This window comes from Podarcis melisellensis, assembly GCF_964234715.1.
Source record: "Podarcis melisellensis genome assembly, chromosome: 14".
Lineage (NCBI taxonomy): Eukaryota > Metazoa > Chordata > Lepidosauria > Squamata > Lacertidae > Podarcis > Podarcis melisellensis.
The window spans coordinates 29,315,581-29,323,274 of record NC_138546.1 but is presented as its reverse complement, the minus strand read 5'-3'; positions in this window follow the sequence as shown (position 1 = coordinate 29,323,274).

Below are 7,694 nucleotides of genomic sequence, written 5' to 3'. Positions count from 1 at the left end.
CCCTATTTTCACTGGAAACATGTTGGAAGGTATGGAGTTATGTGACACACACACACACCCCACCGAGCCAAGGAGATTCATGGTTCTTCTGCTCATTGATTAATATCCACAACGACCCCATGAGGTAGGTTAGGTTGAGAGGCAGTGACTGCCCCAAGGACACCCAGTGAGTTTCCCTGGGATTTGAACCCTGGTCTCCAAATGTCCATATTCAGCACTTTAACCACTACATCACACGGGTTCAAGGTATTAAATGGTTTTAATCAATCTGTGACCTGCCTTCACATTGAGAAAGAGGAGCTGGTAATGAAATGTTTGGCTCTTGTCATTTCCATTCCATTTTGAGACCATGTAACGTTTCAGCAGAAAACTCAGCAAAGCAATAAACCTTAAGTGGCCTCCCAGGAATGGCAGCCAGAGGACTGAACAGGGGAGGAAGAGGAACTTCATTCCGTCTCTGCTGGACCCACCTGGCGAGCATCACTCATTATCTAAGCAGACGGCTGTTTCCTTCTAGTTGGGACGGGGGGGGTGGGGGGGGGAGGGGAAGCCACCTGGACGGCCTTACTGAGAAGATGAGGCATGTTTAGAGCAACTGGAACCGATTTGCCAATTGCGCCAAGGAACTCTTCAGATCTGGAACGCACATTTCCAGCAATTGCCTTTCAATTCTGAACTCCCTAACCTGTCATTACAGCCATCAAAGAGCCAAGAGGCCATTATTTGAAAGACCTCCAGAGACAATAGGTTGGATTTGCCCAACATGCTTTGCTCGACAGCTGGGATATTCTTTCAGTCAGGAAATAAGCAATACACAGTTACTGGCTCTGCATGCAGACAGATTGTCAAGGCAGGCTGTGGGAAAGAGCTGCTCAGTGGTAGAGCATCAGCTTGCATGCAGAAGGTCCCAGGTTCAATCCCCAGAATCTCCAGGTAGGTCTGGGAATGTGCCCTATTCTTAAAACCCTGGAGAGCTGCTCCCAGTCAGAGTAGACAGTACTGAACTAGATGGACCAGAGGTCTGACTCGGAAGAGTGGAGGGTAATAGCTCAGTAGTAGAGCATATATTTTGCATGCAGAAGATCCCCAGTTCAGTCCCTGGCATCTCCAGGTAAAGCTGTCAATGTCCCCTATATGGAATCTTGAAAGCTGCTGCCAGCCAGTGTATGCAATACTGAGCTAGATGAGTCTGACTCGGTACAAGGCAGCTCCCTATGTAAAGCAACACTTCCTAGTGAACTAGTGGAGGCAATGAAACCAGTTTCTTTTTAACACCCCTGCCTTTTGTCCTCCTAGCAGTTTGTGTCATAGAATCATAGAACTGTAGAGCTGGAAGGGACCCGAGGGTCATCTAGTCCAACCCCCTGTAATGCAGGAATATGCAGCTGTCCCATATGGGGACTGAACCTGCAACCTTGGCATTATCAGCACCACACTCTTAACCAACTGAGCTAGCTAGGTGTCCCTAGCTGACTGGTTTTTCTCTCTGCTCTGCCTTTATTGTCCATCTCTTATTGGATCACCCTCCAGATTTTGTTTTTCTGCTGGACTCCTACTCCCATCCACCCCTGACCATTGGCCATGCTGGCTAAGGCTGATGGGAACTAGAGTCCATAACATCTGGAGGGCTAATCCTGATATTACAAGAGGTCCGGGACTGAATTTCTGGGCTTTAAACAGGAGCCACATGGATCTGGGCAGAGGCTCTAGTGGAGAAGATGTTTCCATATTTTTCAGCCCATGCAGTTTCTTTCCTAAAGCTGCTCTTTGCCTCACCAATGGGGGGGTGGGGAGTTAAAAGTGTGTGCTGTGGTTGCCCTTCCCGTCCACCCCCAACCCTCAAGCTCAGGCATAGGCAAACTCGGCCCTCCAGGTGTTTTGAGACTACAGTTCCCATCATCCCTGACCACTGGTCCTGTTAGCTAGGGATGATGGGAGTTGTCCCAAAACATCTGGAGGGTTGAGTATGGCTATGCCTGCTCAAGCTACTCTAACAGCAGCTTGGAGGGATGCAATTTCATTCAAGAAAGTGGTAGAGGTACGGAGGGATGTGGCTCTGTACTGGAACTAGAGATGGGGGAGAAATTCAGTTTGGTTGACATTTCTTTCTTTCTTATAAAAACATTTATATATCATTATTCATTAAAGAAAAATCAGAGTGGTTTGCAACGATCATACATAAAGCTGCACAGTAAAAACCATATAAAATATTTAAATCACAGATCAAATATTATAGCAGGATATCTTAATTGTCAGCATCAGCTTGGCAGCATAGAAAAAAATTCAAAGGGTGTTTGAAGGTTAGAAGAGAAGGCGCCTGTTGAATCTGTATTGGCAGAGCATTCCACGTGAGTGGGATACAGAATTTGGAAAAAAGCATATGCCGTATTCTTCGCTCTATAAGACACACCAGACCATAAGACTCACCTAGTTTTTGGAGGAGGAAAACAAGAAGAAAAAAAATTCTGAATCTCAGAAGCCAGAACAGCAAGAGGGATTGCTGCACAGCGATCCCTCTTGCTGTTCTGGCTTCTGGGATAGCTGTGAAGCCTGCATTCGCTCCATAAGATGCACACACATTTCCCCTTATTGTTTAGGAGGGGGAAAATGAGTCTTATAGATCAAAAAATAGGGTACTTTAAAAAAAAATAATAATTATGTACCGCCCCACACCTGGAGATCTCAGGGCAGTTCACAGAACAAAATCCAAATATAAAACCCCAAAATATTTAATCAAAATTTTAAGAACATTTTAAGATGAGCCAACCTAATTTTTAATTTCCCAAAACAATATACAGACAGAAAAGCAGCCATCCTTCAAAATGTGCACTTCTCTGAATTTTGCAATGCATTTCTTCGCCCAAATGATGTGTACAAAAATGCATGCAAGGGGGTAAGTGTGCATAAAATGCATATGTCACTGAATCCAAAATGTTCGATATAAGGGGAAACTGCTTTGCAAAAATGTTTATCTTAGGGGAAATGGCAAAAAAAAAATTGGAGAAATTTGTACTAAAATGTGGACGAATTTTCATGAGACCTTTAAAACAAAGTGTGTAAATGGAGAGAACTAGATTTAAGGTTCCCTGGCTGCAGCATCTGGTATGAACGCAGAAGGTCCTAGCTTCAGTCCTCAGTCTCTCCCAGTAGGGCTGGGATAGAGCCCTGCCTGAAACCCTGGAGAGGTTTCAGTCAATGTCAGCAATACTGACAGAGCCAGTGCTCTGATTTCCTATACAGTCATACCTTGGGTTGAATACGCTTCGAGTTGAGTGCATTTGAGTTGTGCTCCGCGGCAACCCGGAAGTAACGGAGCATGTTACTTCCGGGTTTCACCGCTTGCACATGCGCAGACGTGCCGTCGCTAGTTACGTTTACCTCTAGATGCGAACAGGGCTCCGCGACAGATCCCGTTCGTATCTAGAGGTACCACTGTATTTCTGTTTAACAATATTGCTGAATCACATCACCAGCCTACTTTCTTACCCATGTGGAGAGGGGAGGCCTAGCTTAACCAGAGAGAAATGTCCAATATTTGTTCCCATCTGGAACAAAATCCTCTCTTATCTGAACCCTAGAATCCAACCCAGTTGGATGTGAATTCCATATCCATGCAACACCACATTCCCACTATTTGAAGGATTGGTCGTGGCAAATAAATATCCTGCAACTACAATGAAATTTCACTTCCTTTCTAATTCACAGCAATTGCCCAGGTTTCCGGCCAGAAGCCACAGAAGCTCTGGAGTTCCTGCTCAAGTTTTCATACCTATGTTTGGCCCAAGAGTCTCCAAAAGCCAGATGTGGTTGAGCTCCCAATGCCTAGGAAAGATACCCAAGGCCGCCATAGGTCATGGTCACATGGGAAATCTTGTCTTCCATGAGAACTAAGAAATTCAAAGGATGAGAAAGGGTGGGGCATTTTTTTCAGCCAAATGTGCACTCCTGAGAAAGTCAAGGTGACCCACAAGAAGAGTAAGAAAATGGGGAGTTATAAGTCATGAGAAAGAAGTTCCCAGTGTCTATGCAGCATAGAAAAAGCAGCTGGAACCCAGCTGGAAGGAAGACGGCTGGAAATTCCCCTTACACCAACCCTACTTGACCCAGTTAGGGTTTAAGACAATTACACAGTTACTTTATGTTGGAAAGGCCAGTCGAGTGGGAGAGACAAATGAGCTTCTTTCTCACCCGGCTCCATAACTGATTACTCAGAGCCTCGCCTCATCTGTCTTTGCACCATTTTACTCTCATTACAGGCTGGAAATGGGAAGTCATTTTTTACCACCAAGGGTTGACAGTTAGCAAGTTGGAAATGATACCCCAAGAGTTGGTGTGTTTGGCAGAAGTGGAGATTCATTATCCAGTGGGCTGGATAACAGCCTTGCTCATTCGCCATTTATCATTCTGGCATCATCCAAGGCCACCGCAGTCCCAAAGTGAAGCCCCTGGACCTCTTTTGGGAGCAGCAGCGGGGCTACTTCATTTCCGTGCTCAATGCAAATAGGTTGCGTTCGCACATACATTAATGACCGTATTTCTGCATTATTAGCATATCACTGTATAGTAAAAGCTATGGTTTTCCCAGTAGTGATGTATGGAAGTGAGAGCTGGACCATAAAGAAGGCTGATCGCCGAAGAATTGATGCTTTTGAATTATGGTCTGGAGGAGACTCTTGAGAGTCCCATGGACTGCAAGAAGATCAAACCTATCCATTCTTATGGAAATCAGCCCTGAGTGCTCACTGGAAGGACAGATCCTGAAGCTGAGACTCCAATACTTTGGCCACCTCATGAGAGGAGAAGACTCCCTGGAAAAGACCCTGAGGTTGGGAAAGATGGAGGGCACAACGAGAAAGGGAAGACAGAGGACAAGATGGTTGGACAGTGTTCTCGAAGCTACCAGCATGAGTTTGACCAAACTGCGGGAGGCAGTGGAAGACAGGAGTGCCTGGCGTGCTCTGGTCCATGGGGTCACGAAGAGTTGGACACGACTAAATGACTAAACTCTGGTTAAAAAGATGGGGTCTGTGAGGGTAGAGGTTTGGAAACCTCTGGTGTAGACAATAAGAAGAGCCTGCTGGATCAGGCCAGTAGCCCATCTAGTCCAGCATCCTGTTATCATAGGGGTTGCCCAGATGCCTGTGCAAAACCCGCAAGCAGGACCAAAACACAAGAGCCCTCTTCCCTCCTGTGGCTTCCTGCAACTGGTATTCTGAGCTAGATGACCAATGGTTTGATTCAATATAAGTCAGATTGTTATGTTCCTATAGGGGATAGAAATGTAAGGAATGGAGAAACATGGTACATGTTGGGAGCTGTTAGGAGGATGCAGCTAGTCCCTTTTTTGCACAATGTGTAATCTCTGTCATTCCTTGCCATCTGCCATCCGTTTCCATTTTTCCAGTTTCTTGTTGACCTCGGGTAGCACCGTACATTTCTCTTAACTGTCCCCATTTTGTTCCTGTCTTAAAGGCATCCGCTACAAGCCTTTACAAGACCTGGCGATGAGAGATCCCACTGCAAGCTGCTGTCGGGTTTCAGTGCAAAAGCACAGAAGCGTTCATTAATATTCCTCTCTCTCTCCCAGCAGAACAAGTGTCATTCAGAGTATTCCTGGGGTGACAACCGCATCGCATGAAGCCACCTGGGCCTGGTAATTAGTGAAACCAAGAACAGGGGAGGGGCAGAAAAGCCAGGGCATGGATACCATTACAAATCCCGCTCCCACTCCCCCCGGCTTTGTAAAGGAGAGCTGTCAAAAGTTGTCAGGGGCAAAGATCCAACTTTCATTCTAACCACATCTCAGTCTCCCACGATCTCTGCTTAGAGGTTCCGTTCTCATCCCAGCAGTTAATTCAATGCCTCAAAAGTAGTAAGAAATGATAGCATTTATGCCCTGTATTAGAGCATCCTGTTGTCACAGTAGCCATCCAGATGCATGGGGGGAACTCTCAAGCAGAATCTGAGCACAAGAACACTCTTGTGGTTTCCAGCAACTGAGTGGTGCATGCTCTGGTTATCTCCCGCTTGGACTACTGCTATGTGCTCTACGTGGGGCTACCTTTGAAGGTGACCCGGAAACTGCAATTAATCCAGAATGCGGCAGCTAGACTGGTGACTGGGAGTGGCCCCCGGGACCACATAACACCAGTCCTGAGAGATCTGCATTGGCTCCCAGTACGTTTCCGAGCACAATTCAAAGTGCTGGTGCTGACCTTTAAAGCCCTTAAATGGCCTCCGTCCTGTATACCTGAAGGAGCGTCTCCACCCCCATCGTTCAGCCCGGACACTGAGATCCAGCGCCGAGGGCCTTCTGGTGGTTCCCTCATTGTGAGAAGTGAGGTTACAGGGAACCAGACAGAGGGGCTTCTCGGTAGTGGCGCCCACCCTGTGGAACACCCTCCCTTCAGATGTGAAGGAAATAAGCAGCTATCCTATCTTCAAAAGACATCTGAAGGCAGCCCTGTTCAGGGAACTTTTTAATATTTAATGCTGTATGGTTTTTAACACTTGATTGGAAGCCGCCCAGAGTGGCTGGGGAGACTCAGCCAGATGGGTGGGTATAAATAATAAAATATTATTATTATTATTATTATTATTATTATTATTATTATTATTATTATTATTATATTCTGAAGCATTGCTACCTCCAACTGTGGAAGAACAGCATAGCCACTGTGGCTGGGAGCCACTGAGAGCCCATGAATTTGTCTAATCTCCTTTTAAAGCCATCTCAGTCTGTGGCCACTACTGCTTCCTGTGGCAGTGAGTTCCATAGTTTAACTACATGTTGCATGGATTTATTTTATCTGTCCAGAATCCTCCAACATTCAGCTTCACTGAGTGCCCAGGACTTCTAGTGTTGTAAGAGAGGGAGAAAAAGTTTTTCTCTAGCCACTTTCTCGATGCTGTATATAATTTTACACACATCTATCATGTCACCTATTCACATAGATAATGGGTTTTGAGTCAGCTGCTTTCTTGTCACTCCCAATGCCGGCTGGCAAACTGGATTGTGTGTGTGGCTGTTGCAGTGACAGTCAGCAGTGTGTGGTCGCTGCAGTGTCGAGTGGGTGATTTGTGTCTGGTTCCTGCTGAGTGAATGAGTGGTAAATGTATGGTTGCAACTAGATAAAAGCCCAGTTGTACGTTAGAGGAAACAGAGCAGTGCTCTGCATGCATCTCTGTGCTAACTGGGACTGATGGGAGAAGTAGCCCAAAACATCTGAAGAGCACCTGCTTGGGGAAGTCTGCATTCACCCCTTTACCTGTGGAAATAGAAGAAGAAGGGGATGCAGGCAGTATTTCTATCCAATTGTTTCATAAGAAATCAGTTTGATTCTACCCACCTTCTAGCGCTCTGGCCAATGAGTGCAAAGCACCGAGATAATTTTGTATTTTTTCATACAATTTATATACTCTTGCATGATATGCTGCTTGATCTAGGCTCTGAGTTCCCTGGCTTGCAGGCCTTTTTCCACCTTGCCTGGTAGGCCAGGACTGACTCCAGCTACAAAAGCTGAGGCTGCTGGGCTGGGATGCTGCTTTGGGAGTCTTATTGGCTGTTGCTAATACTGGGCTTTTGTATCTTTATTTTAGATATTGTGATATATGTGAAAATCATTCAGTTTGGTTATGTACTTTTTGATGTTTTATTTATTATTTACGACTATCTTTGTTATGTTGCAGTACAT